Source organism: Pinus tabuliformis, chromosome 6 (genome assembly GCF_031772625.1).
Source record: "Pinus tabuliformis cultivar Carrire ecotype Pingquan chromosome 6, CPIR1, whole genome shotgun sequence".
NCBI lineage: Eukaryota > Viridiplantae > Streptophyta > Pinopsida > Pinales > Pinaceae > Pinus > Pinus tabuliformis.
The window spans coordinates 323,667,051-323,682,360 of NC_142292.1; positions in this window are offsets into that span (position 1 = coordinate 323,667,051).

Consider the following 15,310-nt stretch of genomic DNA (forward strand, 5'->3'; position numbering starts at 1 on the left):
CAGACTGACTATTGTTTGAGTTTGCAGAGGTGAAGGGAAAGTTATTGATAGCTCAGTCCAGGAAGGACAAGAAGGAAGAAAGGTTGAAGGCATTCTTCTATCCCCAAGGACCCCAAGGACCTCAAGGCAATCCTTGAAGCACAAGAGGTTTGTTGCAAAAGGTTACTTGAATAAGCTCTCTATTAATCTTGTTTGAAGTTCTTTTGTTCATTGGCATAATGACTACTTCTACAAGTGAGTCCTCAAATTCTGCTTTCTTCACAAGATTATTTGATGAACACAAGAAGCAAGACTTGTTCACCATGATGGATATGGTGAGGGAAATGTATGAGGATGGAAGGAAGAGCAGCATACTTAGAGAGCAGTTGAACTTCGTGGAGGAAGAGAAGCATTTGCTTTGTGACAAATTGCAGGAAATGGAGAGGCAACTTCATATTGCAAATATGAACCTGGAAAGGATGCATGAGTTGGAAACACAACCCTTTGTTGCCAAAGAATCCTTGGTCAAGTATCAACTTGAAGAAGAGGTAAACAATTCAAATTCTTCTAAGAATGCTTATATTGGTTCTTTTGAAAAACATACCAAAGGCATAGGTTCCAAGCTAATGTCCAAGATGGGCTATGAAGGAAAGGGCTTGGGAAAACATGCATAAGGTATTGTTGAGCCAATAATAGTTGAGGAAAGGCCTAAGTATTTGGGTCTTGGCTACGGACAGTCTTATGGAGAAAGTCCTGAAGCTGCCATGAAGGCCATTGAAACAGCTCCAAGAAGGAGTTGCATTGTAGGTCTTCTACCTCAAGAGTGTGAAGATTGTCTTCAGGAGGAATGCAATAGCTTGAAACATCATTTGCAAGATACAGGTGTTCAGAAGCACACACTTGAACCAGAAAGTTGTGGAAACTCTAACAGCCTTGAAGAGATTGATAGTGTTCCAAAGGGAGCCACTTCTTCATTTGATTCACCTCCTCATGAAGCCAATAAAGGTGAAAGAGAAAGGTATAAATCTGGTTTTAGCCATATTCCTTTTGATTATGTTCAGCATGGTAAATTTCCACATAGATATGGGAAAAGAATTGCATGTTCCTTTTGTGGTTTGGATAACCATAATGTTTCTAGATGTTGGAAGAGAATGGCCACATACAGGAAACTTTTGAAGGAAAGGAAGCAAGAAGCCAAAGGTCCATTGGACAAGGAAAATCATGTTGTCAAGAGGATGCACATGTGTTGCACTTACTGCCATAAGCAAGGGCATCTTGCTGAAAAGTTTTGGACTCTGTATTCAACAATGCTTCCACGAAACTTGAAGAAGGTGGAAAGACGGAATGGTAGAAATGGAAAGGAAGTTTCCATGGATGATGTGTTTTAGGATGTTTCACATGTTGATGCTGATGTGCAGACAACGAAAAGACCTTTGAAATGGATTGGTAAGAAATGGTTAGAGTTCTTATCCAATTAAGATTGCATGTCTATTGATGCATCTATTTTCATTTCTTTGTTGATGGAGTGCAAGTTGTAGATTTTTACCAAGAAGGTGAATGGAAAAAGTTGAGTAGGAGACTCACTTTATTGCTGCAACATTATATTTCATTTCAGCTTCGAAAGTACAGTGTGCCTAAGCAAAAGTTGAAGGATGAAATGCATGCATGAGAATGATACGCATGAACACAGGGATGTTGATGATTTCCTTGTATTTGAACATGTATGAGTAATTACCTTGAAGGGTCGGTTGCTTTGGCATGCATGTAATATTGACTTGAGAGACGTTGATTTGGTCTCCAAGATGGAGATAATGATGAAGTGTTTCATCTTTTGAAAAAGAGTCCTAATGGTCTTTTTCTACATGCTTGACTTGAAGGGTCATTTGTTTTAAAGGCATGTTTTGTGGGCTTGTTATCTAGTCCACCATTTGCATACAGATGTAAGACATGGAGGTATTCACAAGATGTGAAAATCTGTTTCTTTTGTTGAAGTAGGAGTTTTAGGCCATCCAATTGTTGTCTGTATTTCTGTTGTTGTTAACAATTGTTGTTGGAAGATTTTCAAACAGGTACGAATGAAAATTTTGTGGAGCAGATGTACTTCACATTTATTTGAGCCACCTTAGATCAATGATCAAGGCAAAGAAGTTCAAACTACTTTCTGTGACCATCTCAACAGGAGTTCTGCATGAAGTCAAGGAGGAAAATAGTTCTTCCCAAGAGGACCAGCACATCCAGGAAGGAGAGTGGCCAAAGGTTTTGGTTCAGAGGCACTATGAAAGGCAAGTGTATGGAGGCTGAAAGAAGAGGGTGTGGTTACTCTTATTTACTGTTCAGATCAGTATATCAGTCTTTTGGACACCAAAAGTTCTTTTAGTGGAAAGGCGTGATCCAAAATGGATTTTCGAAAGACTTCTAAGTCTGAAGTCTTCCTCACAGAGGAAAATGGAAGTCCAAGGATGCTCTTGGAAATAGTCTCATTACATAGATCTTCTCATTCTGAATCTACTGCAACTTGAATGGGCTAAAACATACTTCAGACGAAGAAGTTATCGCAGAAAGAAGGTTGCCTTTGTCCTTTGAAAAAGGAAGCATTTCTTCTAAAAATGGCCTAAATGGCTCCTTAAGGAAATCGCATCGCAAATGTGCAAAGGGGTGGACTTAAGGCCAGGGCGGAAGGACCCCCAATCAGCGATCTCCGACTCATCGCATCGGAGGCAGACATGTATGCGATATCGGGACCCCAGACTTGCGATAATGCGATTATGCGAATGAGATAATCAATGATCGGAGCGATCGGCCGATCGGCGATCAGAGGAGTAGGGACATAGACCCCCACCAATGCAATACGCGAGGTGCAATATCGGCGATCAGCAGATCGGCGAATCGGCAGATCGGCGATCAGCAGATCGGCGAATCGGCATATCGGCGATCAGCAAATCGGCGAATCGGCAGATCGACGAATCGGCAGATCGGCGGATCGACAGATCGGCGATCAGCAGATCAGCGGATCGGCAGATCGGCGAATAGGCAAATTGGCGATCAGCAGATCGGCGAATAGGCAAATTGACGATCCCCGATACAAAGGGCCGTTGGCACGCAACTTGCAATAAGCCGATAAGGGCAAGACCCGATGGGAATTACAAGCCTGATTGCATAAAATTTGAAATCCGGTTTTTTCGGATTTTCTATGTATTAGCGCATTTCTGTTATAAAACTGAAATACAAAGGAAATGACCCGAAACGGTAAACCCGGACCCGAAAGGTTTATAGATGCAGCTTTGGGTTGTTTGAGTTCCGTGGTAAGCGGGATTTCGAGTGCCTCAGGCAGTAAGTGGTATTGAACGGGCTCCACCCGATCCCATACACTAGGCGACACGTGGCATGGCAAGGAGAGAGAAAACCACCTTTTCGGGCGGGTAATCTCTGTGCACATAAACCACCCGAAATGGTTGTCAGTTGTTGGATCGGAGATCACGCAAATCAATGGTGGGCTTGCAATAACCATAAAAGGGCAGACCTGATAGGGATTTTAAGCACGATCCTATATTATTTGAAGTCCGGGATTTTGCGCCCAATAGTGTATTTTCGGTAAAACTCTGTGTATTGGAATTTTGTTCCATTTTCGGGTTTACGCCTAAAGAAAGGGCCTGATTCCTTTGTAACTGCCCCTGATCATTATGCCACGTTGCAAGCGGGCATTTTATAAACAATGATGTGTTTGTAACGCGCAAAGCCACAGAGCTAGAATCCTGAGGGCCAGATGAAGAGACAGAGGAATGATTATACGCAGAGAAACAAACAGGAAGTTGCAGAGCCAGAAGAATGCCTCAAAGAAGCCAGAGAGCTCAATTGACGAGGTAGCGGGAAGCGCAGGCAGCTAAGGGAGTTTTTGGAGTCACTTGGAGGTCGAATGAAAAACCAGAGAGCTGAAAGTTGCTGAGACAGTCGCTTGGAGGTCGAGCGAACTGCTGATAGCTCACAGAGCCAGAGCCAAAGCCGAGAGCCAGAGCCAGAAAGTCGGAGAGCTTCAGAACCAGGGATAAGATGGTGTTCTAAGCCCATTGTGTTTAATGTAAACCAGTGGAGATGAGCATGGAGCTTGTAAAAGGACTTTTCCATAATCCTAGAGAGCCTAGTGGAGTTGACTAGAGCTCAAAGAGATGTAGCCCAAGAGTTTTGGGTGAACTCCATATTATATTGTTGTTATGTATGATTGCTTGTTGCTGCATTGTATTTGTTGCTTTATTTGTTGTTATATGTTTTATATCAGTTCAAGCAAATAAACTTAAGGCACATAAATAGTTTAAAAATAAACACAAGCATACATCTATTTCAAGCATTATTAATTCCACAATTGGTTAATCATAATATCTTGGGAATATTTAAGCTCTGGAAGTGGGAGAGGTTCTTGTAAGCTTAACAAGAAGCCTTTAGTGCCCCATTTTCATATCACAGACGGATCCCACTCTTGTTGTCACAATATATCACTGCAGTGTCTAGGACCTTCTCAAATAGCTCTCCAAAGAGCTTACTCAACGAAATTGCTTCGCAACTAGTCGTGCTAGCGGCAACGTATTCTGCTTTGGCGATGCTCAATGCTACAGAGTTTTGTTTCCTTCTCATCCAGTATATCATGGCAGATCCAAGGCTAAAGCAACATCCAGATGTACTTTTTTTGTCGATAACATTTCCTTCCCAGTCAGCATCAGTGTATCCATGAAGTTGAACATCTCCGGCAGAATATCTCAGACCAAGTGTGATCGTCCCATGCAAATATCTCAATACGTGTTTGGAAGCGATCCAATGTGCATGGAGGGGCTCGATCATGAATTGACTCAATGTGTTTACTGCATAGCATATGTTTGGATGGGTGTTCACAAGGAACATCAGAGCCCCAATTAGTTGTCTATACTTGGATGGATTTGCCAAATTGGGTCCTACAGCTTCTCCACATAACTTCTTGAAGTTCATTTCCATCAGTGTAGCCATGGATTTGCATTTAGTCATTCCAAATCTTTCCAGCAACTTCACAACGTATTTTCCTTATGAAAGGAAAATCTCATCAGGCCTTTGCCACACCTCAAGGCCTAGAAAGTAGTGCATGAGACCAAGGTCCTTCATCTTGAATTCAGAGGCTAGCTCCCTCTTACACTCAATCATCAAAGGCTCACTACCTATCAAGAATAAATCATCAACATATAAAACCAAAATCAATGGTTGTTATACAGGAAAATGACCTCCTCACCAGCTCAGAGGAGAAAGACATGATGACTAAAGCACTGACCAAGTTCACATGCCAAGTTGTCAAGCTAACGTTGTCTAGACACTAGCAACCTGCTTTATAAAGCTTCCTAGCAAGGCTAAGGGTGCGTTAGTACCTAGGGTAACTATGTTTGTTACCTTGGGAAGAGTGTTAGTGAACCTTAATGAGTTTCTATGGGTCAAGGGAACAAGTTGACCGAGAAATATCCCGAGATTCTCTCCTATGTTAGCTCACAAAAGTAGGGAAACATCAGAACTCGACCTGTTTGGAGGAATTACTAATTCTAAATGGAGTCTACAAATGGGAAAGAGCACAAAGGCATGGAAACATCACTACTTTTGCCTAATGGAACTCACGAAGGACTTGGCATGATCCCCACAGCCTATGTTTTGAGCATTTTTCCTCACTAACGTTGTATGCTAGTGTAAACAGTTTATAAAGCATTGTGGCCTCACAAACAGTGCGTCAGTGCTGCAAGTAACTTTATGTAGCCTCTAGTACAAAGCATTAGCCAACCATTTCTTGATAAACGGACTGCTTTGTGACCTCATGGGTTGGGAAATCTGCTTGTAGACTGCTCAGGGATCTGCAACTGTGCATATTTCAATGATATGTGTTTTGAACATTTTTTAATTTTTTTAAAGAAAATAGCTTTACCTCTTAAAGTTTTTGTTTTCATAAAAGAAAAAATACAAAAATTTTACTGTTTTCTGCTTAGTTGGTTAGATCTGCATTATTTGGTTTCAAAAGTTGTTAGTGAGCATTGAAGTTCTGTCAGTTATGCTAGTGTTTTACTTAATAGGATGCATGGTGTATATATTAATGTATGAATGACTCTCCCTTTGTAAAAGCAGCTTATTCATCAAAAGTGAATATTTACAAGCATTGTCTTTGCATGATTCGAGTCAGAGTCCCATATAACTTCATATGTCAACACCCCTACTGAAGACTCTAACGAAGTACATTTAAAATCTACCTAATAAAATCAATCAGCAGCTCTTTTTAGAGTAAACGCACATTAGTTTAGGCTAGGATCTTGGGATAGGCAGTGTGAGTTAATTCCCAAGATCATACACCGAAACTAGTGTCATTAAAGAGAGAAATCCTTCTGCACTCATACTATTCGGGACCACTCCAGTAAAAGCGGAGCTAAATACGAGAACATCGGACTATAAGTGAAAGTAGCTTGCCTTTGCTTACATCTCCTTTGGGTATTTTGTGTATGAGGGATCCCTTCAGGGATATCGGAGCTGAGTCAAGGACTCAGGTATCCTGCCCACACAACGTACTCTTTGCGACTACCCCCCGATAGTGTCTGTGATTTGAGGTATCCTTAGTGGCCATAATTTTAGGGACGAACACAAGGTGACTGGGGCAGGCTGCCCTGGTACCTAACACAAACGAACCTACTATGTCTTCGGTTTTTGGGAGGGTCCTCGTCTTCATGAGAGTACTTGGCCCCTTAATTTGAGGTTCGAGCGAAGCTCAAGAGTAATCGTAACTGTACATTTGGCCAACTCTCTATGTTATTCATTGTGATACTAGGTTTCATCTCCAATGATCGGTGCTTATCAGATAGGGTCATTTCCCTCTGCTTGTTGATTGATTTCCTTAGTGTATTTTTTATTTTTTAAGTGCCAGATTGTTATCACCAAGACTTTAACAAATATCACTATAAAATCTATTGATAAAATTTATCGGTCACCGTGGCTACATCCGGCCCTCGTTGTCAATCTAGACGGTTGTTAGGTATTCCCCCACTCATTGTGGAGGATTATCCGAGCTCCAGTGAACCAGATTCCCCGTCTTCGAGCAATCAGTCTCTGAGATCTAACACAAAATCAGTTTGGACATCCCACGATTCAAGCTTACCGGAAGATTTCTTTACTGAAGGTTTCATTCCTCCATACAATCCTCTGATCACGAATCCGTTGGGACCACTCTTGATTCCTATTGCATTTGTACCTCCTATGTCTTCTGTTGGACCTACACCACCCATCCCATCGACGACTAACGGGTCGTGGGCTTTTGTGGACACTTTTGGTCCACCACCACCTCCCCAGTTGACAAACAGTACCGTACCTTTGATGGAAAACCCTGCTATCCCACCTGTCCTAGGTTCAAACCCTATCATGACACCCACCACGAGTGGAACCCAATACATATTGGGTTCCACCCCTTTTGTGTCAGCCCCAAGACCTTCGACAAGTGCTACATATAGTGCCCCTTATAACGCTCAATATAGCACGATAAGCAAGGGTCATGTCAACCCCCCCATGGTTGGCATCCATTGTTTAGTTCTAACACTTAAGTTCAGATGCCTGGGGGTATTGTTCCCAATATGCATATACCTGTTGGGAACGTAATAGTTCTCCCTCCGTTACAGGACTGTAGGGACAATAATTAATTGACATGAACCCTCCTTATGTCAATCAAGGACCTATAGTTAATTACGTGGCGAACAAGAACCTTCAACAAGGTCCCAATCAATCGATATAGACACCCTACTCTCAACCTCAAATGAGTCAAGGGGGCATTCCTTATCCTGGGGGCACTTCCAACCCCCAGTCTAACAACCCCTATGAAAACCCACAGTACACGACTGTACCCCAAGGAAATTACTATTCCACACAACCTGTGTATAATATTGGGGACAACACGATGGGAGGACTACAAGGATCCTCAAGTCATATGTCATCGCCTTGGTCCGATTCAAGGGCATCAAATACCTTGCCTTTCTTGGCAACGCTTGATATCCCCGACTTGTACAAACTCAAAAATGACCCCATCTATCACAACTTACTTTGGCCACCAATCCCGCATAAAATCTTGACAGACATCCCGAAGTTCGAAGGGAAACAAGGGGAGGATCCGGGTACACACATCACCACTTATCATTCATGGTGTGTTTCTAACTCCATGGTGGATGATAGTATCCGGCTACAGCTCTTTCCCTGCACCCTTACTAGAAATGCAGCCAAGTGGTACATTGAGTTACCACGCGCGTCAATCAATACCTTTGGCACTTTAGCAATGGAATCCTTAAGGCACTTCTAGCTGCCCATCCATTATGAAACTGGGACCAAACTCCGCACTTTATTATGTCAGGGCACCGCCACCCAAATCTCTGATCATATCCATGAATGGAGACATAGGTGGAGGCTAGTCAAAGCTCCCCTCCTAGACTATCTATTAGAGGATTGGTTCTGCAATCCCCCAAATCACTAAGGATGTCGCCTTAGATGGTGCGGTCACAGAAGACCAATCCATTCGTCGTGCCCAGCACTTAGATTTGATATATTCACAGTCTGGCACTTTATACGACATCATTCCCAATGCCCCTCGCAACTCCAATGCTCCCGCTACTCAGCAACCCAGAGCACACGCTAATGGGATTATCAGCGCTACCTTCAGGGCTGCTGTAAAACAACTCAACGGTCACATTGCCCAGTTGTCAGTTGACCCCTCTACCAAATCGACTACTCTTCCTACCACCGCGATAAACTCTATGTAGTCTACACAAAAACCTGGTGGTAAGAACAAGAAGAATAAGAAAAATACCGCTCCTTCTGAAGAGCAGTCAACAAAGCAGTACAACCCAAAGCAGAAGGTTGTTACGCCTTCTGATGATGGAAAGGAAAAACCCACCCGATTCCCTTGCAAAATCTGTGCGGAAGACCACATGACATATCGTTGTCCGCATCTTCAAGAATGCACATATTTCATCGCTAAAAAGGACACCAACAAGACCCCTGCGGTCCTAAATAATCCTTTCCCTGCTCAACAACAACAACACCTTGTTGCAAACCAACCCCAACCCCCACAAGGGGGCAACAACGGTTTGCATCATCCTTCAGCTGGTGAAGGACCATCTACTGTTTACACCTTTGAAACGGTAGATCTACAAACCAGAGCCAAATCTTATGGAGCTCTAGTCACTAATGCTGAGGAAGCCTCCTCGAGTCAAAACCCATCGCCACCTAACGATCTTCATATCAAAAGGTCGGTTGTTGATCTTGTGATTCGCCCCCAAAAGGGGCACTTCATCGCACAATGCATAATACATCTACACGTGCTGCCCAGAACTACAGTATTGTAGAAGATTTGGCGTAAGCACCGTCAGCTATGTTGGCACTCGAAGTATTACAAACCTGTCTAGAACAAAGGAAAGCTCTGCTTTCAGCAATTGGTGGTATCGACCCTCAGGATTCCATGCTTGCAATTTTCGACATGGACAAATTTAAAGCTCCCCCCTCACACTAACTTGCATTTCAGGTGCAAATATTTTCGAAAGAGCGAGGAATACATAGAACTGTCATTGACAAAGGTGCTTCAACTTGCATCATGTCGGCTTCATGTTGGCTCGCTTTGGGTTCTCCAACCCTATCCTCGTCATCGAATTCCCTTAAATCTTTCGATGGCCACACTTTCATCCCAAAATGTTACCTAGCTAGCTACCCCATCACTTTGAATGGGAAAACAGTAACGGTGGACATCGAAGTCGTAAATAGAAAGCTCGACTATAATCTATTATTGGGTCGCAGTTGGACTTACGCCATGATTGCCATTGTGTCTACTGTCTTTCGCATCATCCTATTTCCATTGAATGGAAAGATAGTCACAGTGGACCAGCTGTCTTTTTGCACCCCTGATTATTCCCCATTACCCAGCGACTCTATACCCTTAGTGGGTGGTGTACCTGACTCTTACGTCAGTATCGGTACCATCTATTGAAGAGCTCTTCCCTGATGGGTTTTTTCCCTCTTCCGCCGCCCATGGTTCCACATATGGTCTCTATGGTTTCATCCATTCCTCACGAACCTTGGATCCTCCCGGTCCCTTCAGACATTGACACTTACGGAGAAAAAATGTCGTTGTCACTAGTTGAATTGGCCTACCAAGCCATTCAATCTGCATCCGAATCTTCAGTCACTTTGGTCATGGCCAACGATACCACCTCCCCTCCCATAACTACTCCTTCTTTCGATATCCTCAATCAAGTCCTACCTTCGGACAAAGCTATTAGAGAGATCATGAGTTTATAAGAGTGACCTTGAGAGGACTCTCGCCATCGTGTTTCGATATCTAATTCGGACATGATGCCTCTTCAAATCCTGTCGTTTGACGCACCTGAAATCGTTTCCTCACCTTATAAGACTATCCAAACTTTGGACTCGGAAGGAAACATGGGTATTATTTCAAAGACATTGCTCATCGATATTTCTATCAAGACAGACATCGTGGAAAACATCCAGGTTGGGGCTGATTGCACTCATGAGGAAATTGCAAGCTTCACCTTCCTTTTTAAGGAATTCCGCGATGTATTCGCTTAGTCTTACGAGGAAATGCCCAACATAGATCCGTCTATTGTCGAGCATGAGATCAAGATATACGACAATGCCAAGCCTGTCTGCCAAAGGCTTCGACCAGTCCACCCCCACAAAATGGCAGCCATCAAGACTGAGGTGGAAAATTTGTTACGTGTTGGTTTCATCTACCCCATTCCCTTAACAGAATGGGTTTCCAATCTGGTTCCTGTCGATAAGAAACAAGGAACCATCCATGTATGTGTCGACTATCGGGACTTGAACGCCGTGTGTCCGAAGGATAATTATCTGACACCGTTCATCGACCAAATCATCGACGACTGCGCCGGTTGTGAATCATTCTCATTCATGGATGGTTTCTCAGGTTACAACTAGATTGCCATAAAACCGATAGACCAACACAAAACCGCCTTCATTTGCCCTTGGGGAATCTTTGCCTATCGAAAACTCCCATTCGGTTTAAAGAATGTTGGAGCAACATTTCAAAGGGCCATGGACTACGCATTTCACGATATCATACATATCATTCAAGCTTACTTGGATGACCTTCCAGCCCATTCCAAGAAGCAAGTGCAGCACCTAGATCATTTACGAGCGATTTTTCTTAGGTGTCGGTTCTATAACATACGTCTAAATCCGCATAAATGCGTTTTCTTTGTCGAGTCTGGATGCTTACTTGGTTTCATTGTCTCCAAGTACGGGATTAGGGTTGATCTCGATAAGGTAAAGGCAATTACTCAATTGCCTGAACCACAATCCATTTTGCATCTCCAACATTTGCAGGGGAAAGCAAACTTCTTATGACGGTTCATTGTAAATTATGTTGAGTTAACGAAAGGCTTTATGCACCTACTTAAGAAAGGAGTGCCATACCTGTGGGATGATCAAGCTCAACGATCATTTGATGCCTTAAAAAAGGCACTTATATCAGCGCCACTCCTTATTGCTCCCAACTATGGGTGCGACTTTCTTCTGTACCTGGCAACCTCGCCATCCTCTCTAGGAATGGTCTTGGTTCAAACTCACGATGACTAAGTGAGCATGTGATATATTATCTATCGAAAGGCCTGGCTAGGCCCAAACTCAGATATTCACATGTGGAAAAGTTGTCCTTGGCAGTTGTCTTTGCTGTCAACCGCTTCTGACATTACATACTGCTGCGACAGACTACTGTCATCGCCTTGGAGAATCCCATGAGACACATTTTGTCTCGTCAAGTCATTGGAGGAAAATATTCCAAATGGATAGTGATCCTCCAACAATTTGATTTGGTTTTCACTGCTGCCAAGGTGAAAAATTCCTTAGTCTTTGCCGAACTTTTATCGGATCTTCCCATTGTCAATCCTAACGTGATAGCCCATGATCCTCTTCCAAATGAAGTTGTTTATCTTATTGACTCTACTGACCCTTGGTATCATGACATTCTTCTCTACCTCCAAGTGCAACGTTTCCGCCCTGAACTATCGTCAAGTAATCGTCATCGCATCCGCCACCAAGCGCAACACTATTTAGTGCTTAACAATATGTTATATCGTCCTGGTACTAATACAGTTCTTCGATGTTGCCTCACTCATGAGGAGGTGGAACACGTTTTAAATGATTGCCATGCTGGGGCATGTGGCAGTCATCTTTCTGGCATATCTACTGCTCAGAAAATTTTGTGTGTAGGCTACTACTGGCCAACCTTGTTCAAAGATTGTATCAAGGCTATCCAGCAGTGCCACCCTTGTCAAATGTTTACAAAGAAAATGTGCGCTCCTCCGACCCTACTGCACCTGGTTATCTCCGTCGACCCCTTTTCCAAATGGGGGATAGACTTCGTAACTTGCAACCCCACTTCCTCTGCTGGACACAACTATATTATCGTAGCTGTGGACTATTTCACAAAATGGGTCGAAGCCCTTCCCACCTTCCAGGCCGATGGAGAAACCATGACGTTATTCCTATTTAATCAGGTCATCTATCGCTTCGGTGTGCCCCGCACAATCGTTATAGACCATGGGTCTCATTTTCAGAATCACATGATGTTTGACTTAACATCATTGCTCGATTTTCGCTAGGATCAATCATCCTCCTACTACCCCCAAGCTAATGGCCAAGTAGAGGCCGTCAATGGCGTCTTAAAGACCATGATCCATAGGTTAGTAGGGAATCATAAAACCCACTGGCATTGAATGTTATATCCTGCACTGTGGGCATACCGAACTTCAATAAAAATTGCTACATGGTTTACACCTTTTCAACTAGCTTATGGCCTGGAAGTAGTTTTACCAATCAAGTGTCAGATTCCTTCCTTACAAATCGTCGTTGAACTCTTGCCCGACACCACTGTCGAAGAAGAGCGCCTTCTATACCTAAATCAACTGGATGAAACCCGTCAAGATGCCGAATTGGCACTCGAAGCCCACAAGCGCCGGGTCAAAGCCCAGTACGACAAAAATGTCAAGCCTTGTTCTTATCGAGAGGGAGATCTTGTTTTACTCTACGATAAAAAACATGACCTCTTGGGGGCAGGAACACTTTATCCCTTATGGCTCAGTCCATATGTTGTCACGAAAGCCCTCTAAAAAGGGGCATATGAACTTCAGGACTAGAAAGGAGTCTTACTCGTTGAGCCTCGATATGGGCTCTATCTGAAAAAGTATTATGCATAATACTGCACTAGGCATGTTCTTTGTAATTTTATGTATTTATAAGTTTTGCTTCTTTTTTATGTGACTGGATTTTTTGGTATTTCTTGAAGTATTTGTCTCATACATATTTCTCGTTATGCAGATGTCTTCATTACCCTTAGCATACGTAGGATACGCAGATGGTGCTAGTCATCACATGCGACACATTGCATCAGCTCCTTGGGTCATTTACACACTTGAGTTGGAACTATTTTGTTCCGGGGAGTCTTTCTTGGTACTGCCACCAACAATATTGTTGAGTACATGTCCGTAATTTCACTTCTCATTGAAGCGTCATCAAGGGACATCTCCAATTTAGTGGTCAGGCTAGACTCTCAGCTTATTGTTATGCAATTGACAAATCATTATCACGTTCATAATCCAATCTTGTTGTGTCATTATTTAAGGGTACGACTCTTGGAACGTCAATTTGAGTTTATTACATATGAACACATTCCTCGAGAATTTAATACAGTTGTTGATTCATTAGCAAACTATGTGTTAGATTAGCATCTGTCTCATTCATTATAGATACATGTATGAAAGTAAAAATTTACATAGTTAGAAATTTTACGAAAACACTTAAAAAACATTGACATCATAAAATACCAAAATATCTGTAGAAAACACTTAAAAAACATTGACATCATAAAATACCAAAATATCTGTAGATAGATATATATATATATATATATATATATATATATATATATATATATATATATATATATCGAATCCAGTCTTTTACATCAGAAAATTTCCCAAAACTTGGGTGTTTTAAGTACAAAATGGCTACTAAACCTAGCTATGAACACCCGCTGGCTATACCATGCATCTTCTAATAGAGCCTACTGCTTATGAAAAGACAATACTGCTCTAGCGATCCTCCGAAGAGGAACCAAAAACCGCTTAGGGACACCAACTATGTCACTGCATATAAGCAGGGATCTCCCTCATAAGAAGGGGGGGCACACCCATGCTCAAGCTCTCTAGGTTCCTCAGAGCCTCGTGAAGACTCTCAGCATCACCCCCGCCTTCAGGTAGTTGGCCTCCTCGCCTCACTTGGCGAGGCTTGCTTGCATGTCGCACCGGTGCCACATCTGCGTCACGGAAAAAGCTCCATGTCAGTACTTGTTCACCCATAAAATCAACAAAAACACAACATAAACATTCAAAAGCTTAAAAATATTTTAAGTACTGTCAAATAAACCTTCTTACCTTGAGGCCCCCAGTTTGTATGAGGCAACAAAATCAAGTCAGGGTCACCTGTGAAGTCCATGCGCTCGTAGGCATAGTCATCTATCATCACAATCTGACCACTAAGCCATTCGAAGAAAACTTCTTCGAAAAAATGTCGAATGGGTCCTCCTCCTGTGCGAGGATCGAGCAATGCCCATCACCTCTATCTAGGCTCCCTCAGATAGAGGGTACCTAAGCTCATCCGCGAGCGCATAACTGGCACCCTCTCAAGTATGAAGGAGACAATGAGAGTGTCGTACCCAAAACTCTGTTGGGTCTGGGTCTTACATGCGGTCAACTCTGCCTTCAACTGACGAAGCACCACCTCACACCAATTGAATATCTGCGGCTGGACACAGTCAACTGCAAGCAACAGTTGGGCCTTTGTCACAACATGGGGACTTTTAGACCCCGCCAAGCACACAATCATCCATAAAATGGCCCTCATAGATCTGGATCTAATCCTCTATAGGGACTCTGTTGCTGACAAGTCCGCTCTCAGGGATACAGTAAGCTCGAACCAACTCTAAGGTGGATCGGGGATCAGACCTACCACCGGTCAAGTTTGCCTGTGCTCCTCTACACGACAAACCTGTCAAGAAATATATATCATCTCGGTCAATAGCCAACTCATGGTCCCCGATCCGGAACACCTGTTCATGTTCATCCCAGTACTGAATAATCCAGCTCAAAAGGTCCTCCTGACCTTTCATCAAGTCCAACTGTGCATACTTCATCAAACCACATCGGCGCAATGCAAGTATGCAAGCTGGATCATTTCGCATCAGCAATTCTTGTCGATCATGGGCCCATTCTCTCCATAGACT